The following is a 14,736-nucleotide window of genomic DNA, read 5'->3' on the forward strand; positions in this document are numbered from 1 at the left end:
GAGTGAGGCTCGCAGGGACCTGGGGTCACTTCTAGAGGACCTGAAGATGCCTGAAGAGGACTGGCTCCTTTGGCTGGTGCTCTGGTTCACATGAGTGTCCTCAAAGAATCACATGTCACCTGACCACCAGGGCCACGAGGGTGGCACTTTAGGGAAATGGTAGAAATGTTAAGGATGGGTCCAGGCAGAAGGTCACAAGGTCCCTGGGGCATATCTGCGAAGGGACTGTGGGACTCTGGCCTCTTCCTCTTGCTTCTTGTCATCCAGGGCATGCTCTACCCCACCATATATGTCCCCCATGATGTACTGCACACACACGCACCCAGAGCAAGGCCTGGCTGCCCATAACTGGACTCTCCAAGCCCGCCTCTTCTCTGTATTCGCTCCTCACCACTGACAGCTTATTCTAGTGATGGGAAGCTGCTCAGGACAGCTGGGACAGTAAAATCCACAAAAGCTGCTGTGACATAAGCCATAAAGAGGAGCCATGCACAGTGGTATACGCTGTGATCCCAGCATTCAGGAGGCTGAGGCAGGAGGGTCATTTCAAGGTCAAGGCCAGTGTGCACTACATAGCGAGACCCTGTTTGGAAAGAACAAAAGAAGGAAGGAAGGAAGGAAGGGAGGGAGGAAGGAAGGGAGGGAGGGAGGGAGGGAAAAAGGAAGGAAGGAAGGGTAGGTGAAAGAAAAAACAAATGAAAGAACCAAAAGGAAAGGAGGGAGAGAGAAAGCGACAGGACAAAAACAGAGACAGAGACAGAGACAGAGACAGACAGAGACAGAGACAGAGACAGAGACAGAGACAGATAGAGACTCTCTAAGGAAATTATTGCTCAGAGAAGCAAGGGCTCTTCCCCTCCTTGCCTTTGCCTTTGTGTGAGTTATATAGCAGTTCCCAGACCACTTATTAAGACTAGAAGAAAAAACTTTATCTTTCCCATAATAAATTATGATGATTTTTAAGAACTTCAGATAGAAGAGAAAGTCAAGGGCATGCAGACTCAGTGCCCATGTCCTGCTCCGTCCCAAACGATGGTCAGGCTCCGGCCTCCACAGGAAGCCTCCGAGGGCAGAGCTGTGGGTGGTCCTGCTGCCAGTGGGCCGCATCGCCTGCATTAGCTGTTCCACAACATGGACCTAAGTGTTCACCATTGCACCCTCCCCAAGTGCGGGGGCGGGCACTGGCAGAGTCCTAGGCCAGAGCCTGTGCCAACTCCAGCTCTTAACCTTCACGGAAACAAGCTATTTCTCCTGGACTGTTGGCCAAGGCACCAGCTTTATTCTGTTGAATATGGAAAGAGGACAACATTCTGCCGTGCAAGTAGTTCAAACAGAGATGACATTTTAAGCTTGCTAATGTGCAGAAACACTTTGTATGTAGTTCCAGTGAAAATTCCCAATAATCACAATAATGATGATCCTAAATTCTACACAGAATATATTCCTCATCTCCAGGCAGTCTGCAGCAGAAATGTGCTTCAGGCAGAAATCTTAGTCTTCTATTCACTTGTGTATTCACCAGACATTTGCTGGGTGCCCGCCTAGCCTTGAAACAGCAGGGACGCAAGGCCGAAGTTTCTTTCCCAGAGGAGCCCAGGGCCTGCTGGGAGAGAGGGCGACATGAGCCTTTCATATGACTCCTGCGAAAGATGGAGGGTCCCTGCAGGGACTGTGGAATTACCCCGGATTGAAGCAGGAGCACTTCCCTGGGTGAAGGGAGCCTCTCGGGTCGACGCCTGCTGCTTCGCTGTCTGATTGCTCCAGAACCCCCAGGTCCTTGGTGAGGTAGACTTGGCTGATTCATGAGCTCAGATTCTGGTTATTTTCTCCAATACTTCCTCCGCCGCTCTGCAGCGTCAGGAGTGAATGGAGCGCTTAGCCGTGTAAGCCAAGGCGAGGAAGAAGAGAGAAGAAAGTCCCCTCTCGGCCTGTCATGTGGCCCTGGCACCTGGATTCTGGTCCGCACAGAAAGCCCTGTGACAGAACCCGACCTCAGTGCAATCTTGCACAGAAGTCTGATTGCCCTCCCTGTGGTATTGTCCCTCCAGGCGTGCTGCCCCCTTTAAATGTGACACCCTTAGATTGGGAAGCCCAAGAATGTGTTTTTCTATTTTTTAACCACTTTCCTCCCTGACATGCCAAACTCCTGAGAGGAAAACACACTTGCTTTAATTTCCTGAGCTCTTTTGAGCAACTACCGTCCTTTTGGATGAGAACCAACAAACTCGAGCATTGGATAAAAATAAAATGTGAACCCCACTCAAATGCAAGCAATTTATCCTTCATTAAGAGTTAGGATAATGAAGCAGATTCACTGCTTCTCCCAGAAGGATGTGCACGCTTAATGAGACCAAGCAAACGTGTGCTTTGACTGCTGCACACTCAGGCTAAATTTGTTTTGGCAAAGGGAATGGGTTAAACTCAATAATAAATGACCTTGAATGCACCTTGTTCAAGAGATAGGGCTACACACAGGCAGGAAAATGAAAAGAAAAGAAGAAAAAGAGAAGTTTGGATCTCGATTTTATACCTTCTCTGGTTGTGTGTGGAAAGAATCCCACTGGGACATGGATTTATGTCTCTTGGATACAGAAAATTTCTCCAATTTGAACCAGTAAGTAGCTCGTCTTGTGATAGAAATCCAGCACCGCTGACACATCAAGAGAGTTGGCATTTCAGATCCTTTCACTGTTCGGCAAATGCAATAGATATCAGAGGTGGCTGGAACTGAATCGAAGAGCAGACGTTGTTTCTGCAGGAAGCAGGATGAAAACCGACACCCCCAGGCATGCCAGAGCCTCCAGAGTGCCTTCCACACCTCTCTCTGAAATCCTCCCCCGATATTTTGATAAGCTTCGTGTCTCATGGCCTTTCCGTGAAGGGCACGGTGGTGGCCGAGTGTCCACCCTGGCTGTTTTTGAAGCTCATCTGTCTGTTCAGCTCACAGAGCGCTGAAGGTTCGGCGTGAGGAGTTGCAATTTATACTCCTGCTTCACTCAGTACAGGCGGTTCTTAGGGAGTCCCGGGAAGCGGTGCCTGTTTCCCATCTAGATTCGAGGACCATGTTTTTAAGGCAGAGTAACTCTGCCAGGGAAAGGAGGCTCCGCCGTGTGTCTCCATGTCGGCTTCCTTCTGAGCAGGGATGAAGTTATGGCCACGTCACTCTTTGTGAAATGTTGTGGGGGTCCTACTCAGAGGACCAGGCTGGTGGCCAAGTGGGCTTACACCACTGGCCAGAAGTGACAGGAAAAACGTATCAGTGCCTGCTTCTCTGGAGGTAAGAGGTGATTGGAGAAAGCCTGGGAAAAATGTCTTTGGGTCTGGTGAGATGATGTTCTGATCAGCAAGCAGTTCCCCACGATGGAGGCAGTTGCTGTGTGCCACAAACGTGCGTGTGCTCGTAAGAGGAAAGTTTATGAAGAAAAGATGTTCTGTTTTCATTGCATTCCATCAGTCTAAAAAACACACTTAAAACCTGAGCATTTTATTTATTTCACTAATAAAATCCACTCTTTGGGTACATAGATGTTTAATATTTACAAGGATTAAATGTGTTTCTCTCCTCCTGCAGCTAAAAAAAACAAAACAAAAAAAAAAAAAAAAACAAGGCAGGGTATTTGGACTCCAGAGTCCACAGTTTTCCGCCCCAGATGTTTCTGAGAACAACAGTATTTCATTTCTGGGACCAGGGCAGGGGCTGGTGTCACAGAGCCACGGCCCATGTAGAGGTGGATGATCGACACCGGCTCCTGGCCCTGGGTTCAAATCCCTCTGCAAGGGCAGGGTGACTCGGTTTCATCATGAACTAAAGAAATTGCAGTGAGACCTACATGTAATCTACTCAGAAGAAAGACATGCACCCACAGCCCTGACACGGTCACAGCGCCATCATAGTGGCCTTCCGGGTGACGTCATTACTTCTGTACCTTCCAAGTGGCCACTGATTAGTTCATTTTTATTTATTCTTTTTTTATGTATTTAGTGTAGGGTCTACAGGGTCTCACTACACAGATCGGACTTGTAATGATCCTCCTGTTTTCAACCTCCCAAGCGCTGGGATTACAGGCACACAACACCAGGCCCAGTCTCAGTTGCCATCTCAGTGCGTCCAAGGGGCCAGCACAGCGTGCTGGGGATTGAACCCCAGTCCTTGTGTCTGCCTAAGCAAGTTCTTTAGTTCGCTGAACTATCTGGCCAGACCTTTAATTTATCATTATATTAAGGAAGTATAGCTAGTAGCTGTACTTCTCTCTCCTTGGCAACAGGAATGGCTTAAAATTTTCAGGTTGTGTGCACCGCCTTCGCTGCCTGCCGAATGTTCTGTGTTTCTAAGTTCCAGTAGAAATTTCATTCCAAGTGTAATTCACTCATAAAACCACAATTCCATGAGCTCTGACTACGATTCACTGAAGTATGTCTCAGTGTTTGGAAATGACTGCAGAGCTGGAAAGAACTATTTCTTGGAAGCAATTAGAATTTTATGTAGTATAATGTGGGCGGAATTTCTTAAAGCAGAGATTCCATTTAAAAACTATGTGGGCATTACCCAAGGATTTAAAAAAAAAAAAAAAAAATGGAGAGGAGAAGTTTTTTTTTTTGAAGTATAACTATTGCTTTGATGATAAAGTTTGTTCTTTGGTGTCTGCCTCTGTTATTACAGATACCATGTTGCAGTATAAATATTCGATTATATATCAGAGCCCCCTTGGGCAAGATCTGTTTCGAAATCCCACACGGCCCGAGGCCTGCCCAGCGAGCTAGTGTACTTAGATAACTATCATTTATTGAACAAAGTAGAAAAAAGGAGTGAAGAGGCCCCTGATAGAAGGGTAAGGACCTGTACTTGTCCAGGCAGAAATACTAGGAACTCTGCAGGCACCGTGCCCCCTGCACCCACAGCTGCTGTTGACACAGTGGGTTTGCTGGGTGCCAGGCCAGCCGCCCCGAGGTGACGGTGACAGTGTTGTCCACACTTCACAGCCATATTTCCCATTTTACAACAGTTAAGTTTTAGTCTTAGGAGCCATGAGACATTGGGAGTATTGGACATGCTTCTCAGGGCAGTGACTTTTAGAGTACATAAGACTTCTAACAATAGTATAACATTGAAAGGTGTTATACGCGTGGAAATCTCCAGATGTGTCTGTGGTGAAGTCTTTGGCCAAATCTCTTTTCAGTTCATCTCTGTAGACTCTATTAATTTCTCTATTCTTTCTTAATGCCAAAATTTCAACGAGGGTGTGTTCATCAGTTCCGAGACCCTTTATGGCTTCACGGGGCTCCACAGAGCTCATCTGCAACAAGCTGGGCAGGAGTTTCCACAGGCTGCAGGTCGCCTTTTGGCACCCTAGAGCTTCGTACCTGGGATCAGTTCCCTGTCACCATGTTAGCTCCTGTCAGTAAGCAACAACATAAACCACAGCGTTGATCTGGGATTTTGTCCAGGGTACTTGCTCTGGGCTCGTTAAGCGCTGGTTTCGTTCTCTACCAGTGAATTCCTGGGGTCCATTGTCTTACTAGAGACAATTCTTGCTCTTTGCACAAGCCAGGATGTGTACCTTGGACTTCTCTCCGGAGATGCAAGCAGACATGCCCTAAAATACTCTGGTCATTATTCCAAAATGCATACTGGTCCCCAGGCAGAGCTGCCTTTCTGAATGTGTGCTGTTTTTCACTTAATACGGATAGCAGCTATGTCACTTCTGGGTCTCGCAGTGGCTGTTACTGAAGCTTGGGAGGCCAGGTGAGGTTCCATGTGGCCATTTGTGGAGAAGCCGAAGCAGAAGCCAGGCTGATCTGATTCAGAGTCAGCTGTCTTTTCACCAAGCTCCACTGGGTCACGAACACCCGGAACACCCCATAGACTTCCTGTTGTGTAACTTGAGATTTCCCACTGCACCCAGCACCTCCCCTCCTGTCTTCCCTTCCCCAAGATTAGATCGGAGAACATAGATAGTGTAGTAGGAAAGGAGGAAGGGCTGGGCCGTCTGTTCTGCTTGTTCAACAGCTGCTTTCCTTTCCGGCTTGGAGCATGGTCTTTCGCCCTTGGAGATGGCTCTGGGCTGACTCTGGAGAAGAGGAAGATCCTGTGGCGGTGGGTAGCGTGGGATGCAAGCGAACAGTACCCTGGTCACAAGGCCCGCGTGGCCCTGGGCTGCCCCACGCCTGGCAGCCGCCCCTGTCCTTGATCTCTGTGTCTGCTCCAGAGAGGTTTGCCTTTGAGAGGGAAAAGCAAAGGGAACGGCCATCTCTGACATTTCTCTTCTTCAACATTCCAGACTCTCAGCATGTAAGTTTCTGCCTTAATAAACACAGTTCTGTGTCATTAGCATTATTTTTTTTCTGTTTCAATACAAGAAGCCTCAGGCTTGGAGAGCTTTTGTGGCTTGCCCAAGACCTCATCACTTTTGGGGAGAGAAAATTCTAAATCAGATCAGATTCTAGGAGGCAGACCAGCACCACAAGAGGGAGGAGGAAGGCCCTTGGGGGTCATGACCTGGGCTGCAGAGTCCAGCTAAGCAGGCTTTCTGTGCCTCCTGTGTAAATTAAGAAGAATAAGAACCCTTTCTCACAGGTTACTGTGAGAATTAAAAGATGTAATCTATGTAAATATCCAAACACCTAGTTACTACTTAATTAATTACATGTTAACTATTATGTCATATTGCACCACCTTCCAGTGAAACTGAAACACTGGCCACTGCTCAAAAGCTCAGATTCATAGCCCTACTTCCTACTTCCATTGACCTCTGTCATCTTGCTTGTTCTAGCCACAACTCAAGCCTTACATCTGGAAGGCAAAAATGCTTTTTTTTTTTTTTTTTTTTTTGCAGTACCAGAGATTGAACTCAGGACCCTGCACTCAGCAGGCAAGTGCTTATTCTACTGAGCTATCTCCCCGGCCCAGGAAAGCTAAAATTGTTTCCTCTCCTCCCCTAAATATATCAACTTAATTGACTTTAGAAACAACAACAACAACAACAACAGCAAAAACCTTTATAGATAAAGATAGTTAATAACATTAGAGATTTCACTGGCTTCCTAGTGACCACACAGAAAATTAGGACCCTGAAGCTGATGACAGTGCAGGTCTGACAGGCTGAAGATGCTTTATCTCTCCTCCCTCCTCCTCCCTCCTACGCTGTTGCTGTTGCTCATCTGTTATTCATGCACTCGCTTGCTCAGTCTCATGCCTGGGGTTGCTCCTTGTCTCCGCCTGGCCCAGGACTAAAGCAGAGTACTGCAGAGCTGCACAGAGGCTGCTCTCCCTTCAGTCCTGGATTTCAAGGAGATACTGCAGGATTTTCCTTTTCAGTCTTTGCTGTTAGTGGAGTTCTTCTCTGGAGAGATACTGTATCAATTTCAGGAAGTTATCTTCTATTTCTGGCTTACTTTCATTTTGTTTTACTGTAACTGTCTACTAGAGTGTATAAAATACAAAATGAATTTCCTTCATTTGTTTAACTAATCATGCTTTTTCTTTTATCTGTTAATATACTGAGGAGTGATTATATATTTTCTACTATTTAACGCATCTTGCAGCATTCGCGTGTTGGTCAAGTTGTTCTGGTGCCACCAGACACAGACATAGATACAGGCACTGATGTAGATATTTGGACTTGGTTTGCTGATGTTTTGTTTGCTGTATTTGATTTATCAATTAGATGGGTTGGTAATTTTGTTTCTTGTTTTCAATTTTTCTTTGTCTGGCTTTATTATTAAAATTATGTTACCTTAATAAATGAATTGGAAAGTCTCTTTGAAAAATTGGTAAAGTTCGCTAATAAATTGGGTTCTGCTGTTTTCTTTCTTTTTTAGCACATCGTTTTTATTTTCAGCTGCTTAAATATCTTTCTCAAGCAATAAAACAACTTGTATATAGGGTCTTATGATTTCTGAAAACATACTTTAAAAACAAACAGTTCCATTATACAGAGTTGTGATATGAAAAAGCATATTTATAAAGCCCAGCTCTTTGGAGGCTGTGAACAGGTGGATCACTACGAGTCCAATCTAGTAGTGAGACCCTGAACACCCTGTAGACCCTTCCCTAAAAATACCAAAAAAAAAAAAAAAAAAAAAAAAAATTCTAGGCCTATATTGTTTTTCAAAAAGCAGATAATTGCCCTGCAAATCTGCTCAACCAAGCTTCCTAGTTGAGCCAGTGTTTCAGAATGAAAAACTGTGGTTCAGAAGTATTCTGTTAAGAATACTTAAGAGCTTCAAAGGAATGTTTAATTTCTTCCACAAAGAGCCACCAGAATTTTTCATAATCTGCCTTGGTTTTGTCCGGAATGGCTTGGCACAGAGAGCTCCCAAACGTCTTCTGATAGTGCATTTTGCTGTCATTCATGTCGATTTCCGAGCGAGAGACCACGATCCTGAGCAGGCCTTATGACGAGTTCCAGCGCCCTTCACTGCCTCATGAAGCTTCTCAGCACAGAAGGCAGGTGTGCTTGTGGAACATCCCACAGTGGCTGTGAGGCACCTCTCAGTGTCACTTTTCAGCTCTAGGTCAGAGCCTTGCTCATGTCGTGCTCACTGTACTTGGTGTATCTCTAGAACACTGTGAAGATGGGGTAGCAGTGGATGCTCAAAATGTCATTGAACACATTCACATCTGTCCCCTTGCTCCTTTCTCTGGTTTCATACAGGACCCTGGCATCTTCAGTCACACCAAGGTCCTCATATTGGTTACCCTTAGAGAAAGCAGAGCCTTCTCGAAATCTCCAGATGTGTCTGTGGTGATGTCTTTGGCCAAATCTCTTTTCAGTTCATCTCTGTAGACTATTAATTTCTCTGATTTCTCTATTCTTTCTTGATGCCAAAATTTTAATGAGGGTGTGTTCCGAGACCCTTTATGGCTTCACGGGGCTCCACAGAGCTCATCTGCATCAAACTGGGCAGGTGTTTTCAGCAGAGCTAAAACCACTTCTTCTGTATGACCTGTGAGGGCTTTCTTCAGAGCTTCGTCCGGCAGCTTCCCTTTTTCCTGGAGGAAGGCTCTGTGATCTGCTGATGCTGGGCATTCAGTGATGGTTGCTTCATCCACACCCTTTACTGCTATGGCTTTGTGCAAAGCCTCAACGTCAGAGGAGGGATTAAAGCCGGGGTAGGGGCACACAGCTGACCAGGACTGTCTTTGGATGTTTTCACAGTTTGAACATATTCCTGTTCTTGATTGTCAATAAAGTAGGCCTGCTTGAGGAATTCTGATATCACTGACATTTTAAAGAAGTGTCCTTTTTTCTGCCTTCTTTTAAAGAACTCAAAAGAGGCTCTTCCTGGCATTTTCTGTGCTGTTTTCTTTGTGAGAAGAACTTTAACCAATATTTTAATCTCTTAAGAGTTATGAGATTAGATATGCTCTCTATTTCTACTGAGGTCAATTTATTTTTTCTAAGAATTTATGTATTCCATTAGAGTTTTAAAATTTATTATAAAGCTAACAGAAGTAGTCTTTTTTTTAGAGATTTAAAAATAATATCTGCTATATATGATGTCATTTTTCCTTTCATTAGGACACTGATTTTCTCTTCCTATTTTTGTTATATTAATGTGACAAAGGTTTGACAGTATTTTAATCTTTCCTATTAACTTTCAGGTATTTTTCTTAGGAGAGAAATGGAACAATTTGATAATTCAAAGACTAACAAACTCATTCCAGGACACATTTATTAATCTAATCCTCTTCATTATCCATAGATTTGTCCAGTGTCTACAGTAACTTGTTACCGATGAGCCACAATTATGGGGCCAATGTCTCCATGCTATTTGAACTAGCTGTATTAGTCCAACTGTGGTCATGGCAGAAGGGATTTTCACCTTTGATTTAGAAGGTGTGGTATTAAGTTCCAGATCTAGTACTTGCTGGAGGTAAGCTGTTTCAATTTGCTGAATCTCAGTTTGCCTGCCTCTTGTTACCTCTTTCCATGTGAGTTAGTTTGATGCTTCCCATCACCCTTACCCCTCTCTTAGCCCCTTCACAACAAAGCCAGCCTCTCTTACATGCTCATAGTCAAGGACAGTTTCTGGAAGTTTCAAGTTAAGTCTTGTGAGAACTATTCTTCTGGCTCTTTCCATCAGATCCAAGAGGGTTTCTTGGATCTCTCCTGTATCATCCTGGTCTAATTCTTGGAAATTCTCTGCTAGGAGTATTAGGCAAGACCAAGTTGAGTCTAAGCTTTAGGGGAAGTCTGGGGCCGATGTCCAGAGGGTCGAGGTCAACGTGTACACACATGTTTGTGAGAGGAAATGGAATTTACTGGGAGAAAGTTTTAGATTTTCACTTCTTGGTCCATGGACAGTTTCAAGCACATAGTCATATTCTAAAAGGCCTTCTAACTTAGGTATATTTCTGATAGAAGTGGCCAAAGCAGGAAATGAAGTTCTGGGTGTAGAAGTGCTACACAGCTCTTGTACAGTTAGGTGGGCTTGATGTCCATCTCACCCTCCTCACCCACATGACGATTACCTCTGTGATTCCTTGGGATGGACAGCAAATCCAAGCTGGGGTGAAAACAAATCTCTTAGCCTTTGCTCGGTTTCCCCTTGGCTGTGACATTTTGTTTGCTTGATGGAATTTCTTCTAGAAAAGTTTTATGACTTTGATTCCTACACCTGAAAAGTAACTGCTTACTTGCTGAGTACAGAGTTTGATTTGTAAGGTATCGCTATGAACCTGCACCTGGAATAGTGGAGTTTGATCTATCAGAGTTCCCTGGAATGGGGAATGAGAGGGGCGCTTTCCACCCCTCGACCTAAGTCTCATTGACATGAGACCAGCCTAGAAAAGATTAAAGCGTCGGACAGCCTCTCTGCCTGTTCTCTGCTGCATTTCTGCAGGCATTGGGGTGGAGCTTCCAGAACAGTTCCACATTTTCCCAAAGAAGAGAAATCGTGATTATCTGCCGTGGTGGAGAAGCCGCTGGGAAACTGCTGAGGGTGAAGTCTGTGGATGTCACCAGTCCTTGTCCTCCTGGTTCCTAGCTAAGACCCAAGAAATTAACTGGAGGCTATTTTTTCTGCAGTGAATCTCATCCTGTAGTGCTTCTCAGATTTTAGGCATGTGAGCCTTTTCTCCCTGGCAAAATGATAAAGCTCTCAGAAGTAGGAACTCATGTGTCCAGCCACCAAACAACTAAAAGGGAAGTGCTTGGTACCCTTGCAGTGCATTTTTTTCTGAAAGCTCATAGCTGTAACACCAACATCATCGTATTAGTACCTAATTTTGAGTGTCATGTGTGTTCTAGACATTATTTCCAGGACTTTATATTTTTAAATGTTACTTCATCTTTACAATGATGACATGGTGCCAGCACTGTTATCACCGAGTGAGGATACTGAGATACAGGGAGACACCTTGTTCCAAGAAATCTGGCTTGTTAGTTGGTTTCCAACCTAGATCTTTGGATTCTGGGGCTCATAAATTATGCTCCTAATGTATATCACCACTCTAAGAAAGACATTGTTTCCTTATTTGGTAGGGTTCTAAAATTCAGATAGCTTAACAGACTGACTGGTTGACACACAACTAATCCGTAGCTAGTAAGCATAAGACAATGAAGAACTTGTAGCTCGGTTTTGCATGTTGATGCAGCACTGCACTGACCTCACTGGACTGGGGTCTTTGAGGTAACCGCATTCCAGGGCGGATCCGGCCTAAGGAGCTCAGGGGATTTGAGAGAGGACTGATGCCTCCTCCAGGGGGAGCCCTGTTAGGCAGGCCAGCACCTAGCTGCTTTACTCCTCTCATTCCTGTCTGTTGATCAGAATTCTCTTCTGCAGAGACACACATAAAGAGTTTGGTCCAAATCTTAGTTATTTGGGTTTAAATTCTTCTCTACATAAATCAGACCTAATGACAGAAACTGCTGCTTAGTGTGTGTTATGCCAAGCTCCTCTGAGGAGCTCTCTTAGTTGCCTTCCTTCTCCCGACAACCTTGTGGGTGGGGACAGAGCCAACCTGTGGAAGGACAAGCGGCAAACATGGGGTCACAGAGCTGAACCCAGAAGGAGCAGGAATTTGGCCCCAGCATTGGACTCCACGCTCCTCTCCACATGGATTTACGGCCCTTCCTCAGTGTGTGTCTTCTTTATTTTTGAGCTTTGAACAAACTGTTTATTGACCTTCAATTGCATAGTTTGTGAGCTGTTCGTGTTCAGGGTATGGGCTGATGGGCGAAGAGGAAACAAAGAGGAGGAGGCAGAGAAGGAGGAGCAGGAGGAAGAGGAGAGAGCTGTCAGTGCCCTTCCTCAGCAGAGTCCAAGGCCCTGCTCCTTCATGGGCGGCCACGGCCAGGAAATCCCTGGAAACTTCACATACCATTTTCATTATCCCATAGCTAACAGTAACTTTTATCTTCAATACTCAATAATAACCTTTTGTCTTGTTTTTAGTGTATTTATCTTTGTGTGTGTTTATTTGTTGTTTATTGAGAGACACTCTCACTATGTAGCCCAGGCTGGCCTCAAACTCACAGCAGTCCTTCTGCCTCACCCTCCCAAGTGCTGAAGTCACAGGCATGCACTACCACACTTAGCTATATTCATCTTTTTAATTTTGGCCAGTATGAAATCTTTAAAAAAATCTTAGTTTCATCATCCAGGGCCCTAGCTGCCCCTTGCCACCTCTGTCTAGGATCCTGAACAGTGCAGGCTGCAGCCCTCCTTCATGATCTCTGGTGGCTGCCTGCATGGCCAGCTCTCTGCTCCGGGGCTATGGACTCGGAGGCGAATTGAGGCAGTTAGTTGTCCCAGCCCCCCTTTACCCATTGTTTGCCTTTCCCTTTATGTAAAGCCAAACACTTATGTCTGTTTATAAGACGCTTTCAGTAAAACACAGCAGATGAGAGCCGTCTTTCTCAAAGTCTGACTGTAAGCCCAAGGCTGGACAGATGTGTACAGAGGCGGCTCACAGTGAGAGCACACACACGGGGCTGTCGTGGGGGCTGGAGCTGGATGGCTCTGTCCACGTCCTGCTGCAGTGGACCTGTGGGCTGGCCCTGCCCCTCTCCGTACCACACTGTGAGAGAGCTGTGGGCTGCTCCCACACAGAGTTGTCTCCCAAGCTGCTGTGCATCACACACTGGGGGCCGATAGGCAGGAAGTGATCAATATATGCTGGTTACTGTTTTTCTCTAAAGCCAGAGTTGGTAGCCTACAGCCCGCGGGTCAGATCTGGTCTGCTGCCTGTTCTCCTGAGTGAAGCATTGCTTGGAATGCAGCCCAATGGTTGTGTCTGCACGTTTTCTACATTTTCTATAACCCATTTTGTGCCACAATGGGAGAATGAAATTGTCCTTGAGACCCGAGCCTGTAAGGTCCTAAAAAATTCCCATGGGGGGTTCCTGACCCTCCCATTAGCTGCTGGATCTTGTACCTCAGGGCAGGGATTGCTGATCTGTGGCCTCTGCCACTTCATCTGGAATGAAAATCAGTTTTTACAACACTTTCTCCTGAAGAATAAACACACTAGAAATTGAATCTTAGAGAGCCCACTTGTCATTTCTTTGCTCAATAATTCTGTATTTTATTGCCAGGCACTTGTGCTACTTCTTGTGTTGTGGGTGGCAGTAGGCACATTGTCCCTTATCCTGTTTACACCTGGAGAAATGGACGCATGGAATTGCTGAAGTTTTCCCAGTTTGTACAATTGCACGGGGTGCTCTGGGGTCTAGAGTTTTCCCATCAACCTCAATGCAGTCACCTGACTCCAAGGACCTATCCCCTGACTCCAAGGACCTATCACCTGACTCCAAGGACCTATCACCTAACTCCAAGGACCTAGGTTCCACTGGAGCAACTTACATGGACACAAAAAGTGCACAAATTTGCAAGCTCTGAGTCACTTCTCGCTGGTCAGTGCAGAGTGTGGCCCAGGATGTGTCACCACTGTGGTGATGCGCCTGGCCCAGTGCTGTCCGTACCAGTGGAGGCTACCATGAAGCACCCCTGGGGTTGAAAGGAGAAGTGAGGTCTTAGCTAAACCAAGGACAAAAAGATGCAGTTTTCCATAAAGATCCCATGCCGAGGAAGCTGCTTGGACAGAGAACAGGGGCAGGAAGACGGTGGCCCCTGGAGATGCTTGGGCGGCACTCACTGTGCCTTGTGCCACGTGACCTGTGGGGACTGAGTCAGTGGGCAGGAAATAGCCAGGGGTCAGGTGGTGCGTAGCTCTGTAGGAATAGGGACAGACCCAGACTCAAGTCTCCACGTGGGTCATTTTCAGAGCAGTGTCCTCTGTTTGTCTTTCTGTCTGTCCCCCTGCCAGTGAGCTTTTGGAGACTGTGTTACGGTTTGTGTCTAGGGGTCCTCCCAAAGCCTCATGCAGTCATGGGGTAGCTTATAGAGTTTGTGGTTAATTCATGATCCAATGCTAGGATTGTGGCTGTGAGCGCTACCCCCACCCTGGGGCAGATAATCTGCTTGCAAATGTAAGGAGGGGAGAGAGGCTTGCTAGCAGTGGCAGCCCTGCTCCTCCCTCTGCTCTTCACTGTTTCTACCACCATAAGCTGCTGCTCTCTGCCATGCGCCACTCTGCCTTGGAGCCAGCCGAGTATGGACTGAAACCTCCACAAGCTGTGGGCTCAATAAACCTTTCATTCTTTAATTCTGAGTGTCAGGTTATTTTGTCCCAGCAATGAGAGAAAAGTAACTGAGACAGACTGGAATGGCTGGAATGTCCCCAGTGACAGAGCCTGTGTCTTCTTCCCTGGAAGCTCTGACCTTCCTTTG

General features: G+C 46.0%; 1 protein-coding gene and 1 pseudogene across 2 annotated transcripts in view; one reads left to right on the top strand and one right to left on the bottom strand.

Annotated features, from left to right (window-relative positions):
* Sntb1 (syntrophin beta 1) overlaps nucleotides 1-14,736 on the top strand; it is a 227,324-nt gene that overhangs the window by 77,425 nt on the left and 135,163 nt on the right. The gene's annotated exons all lie outside the window — the stretch shown is intronic.
* Nucleotides 8,235-9,228, bottom strand: LOC111812889 (annotated as a pseudogene).

The sequence above is a fragment of the Octodon degus genome, unplaced genomic scaffold (assembly GCF_000260255.1).
Source record: "Octodon degus isolate 3935 unplaced genomic scaffold, OctDeg1.0 scaffold00148, whole genome shotgun sequence".
NCBI classification, from domain to species: domain Eukaryota; kingdom Metazoa; phylum Chordata; class Mammalia; order Rodentia; family Octodontidae; genus Octodon; species Octodon degus.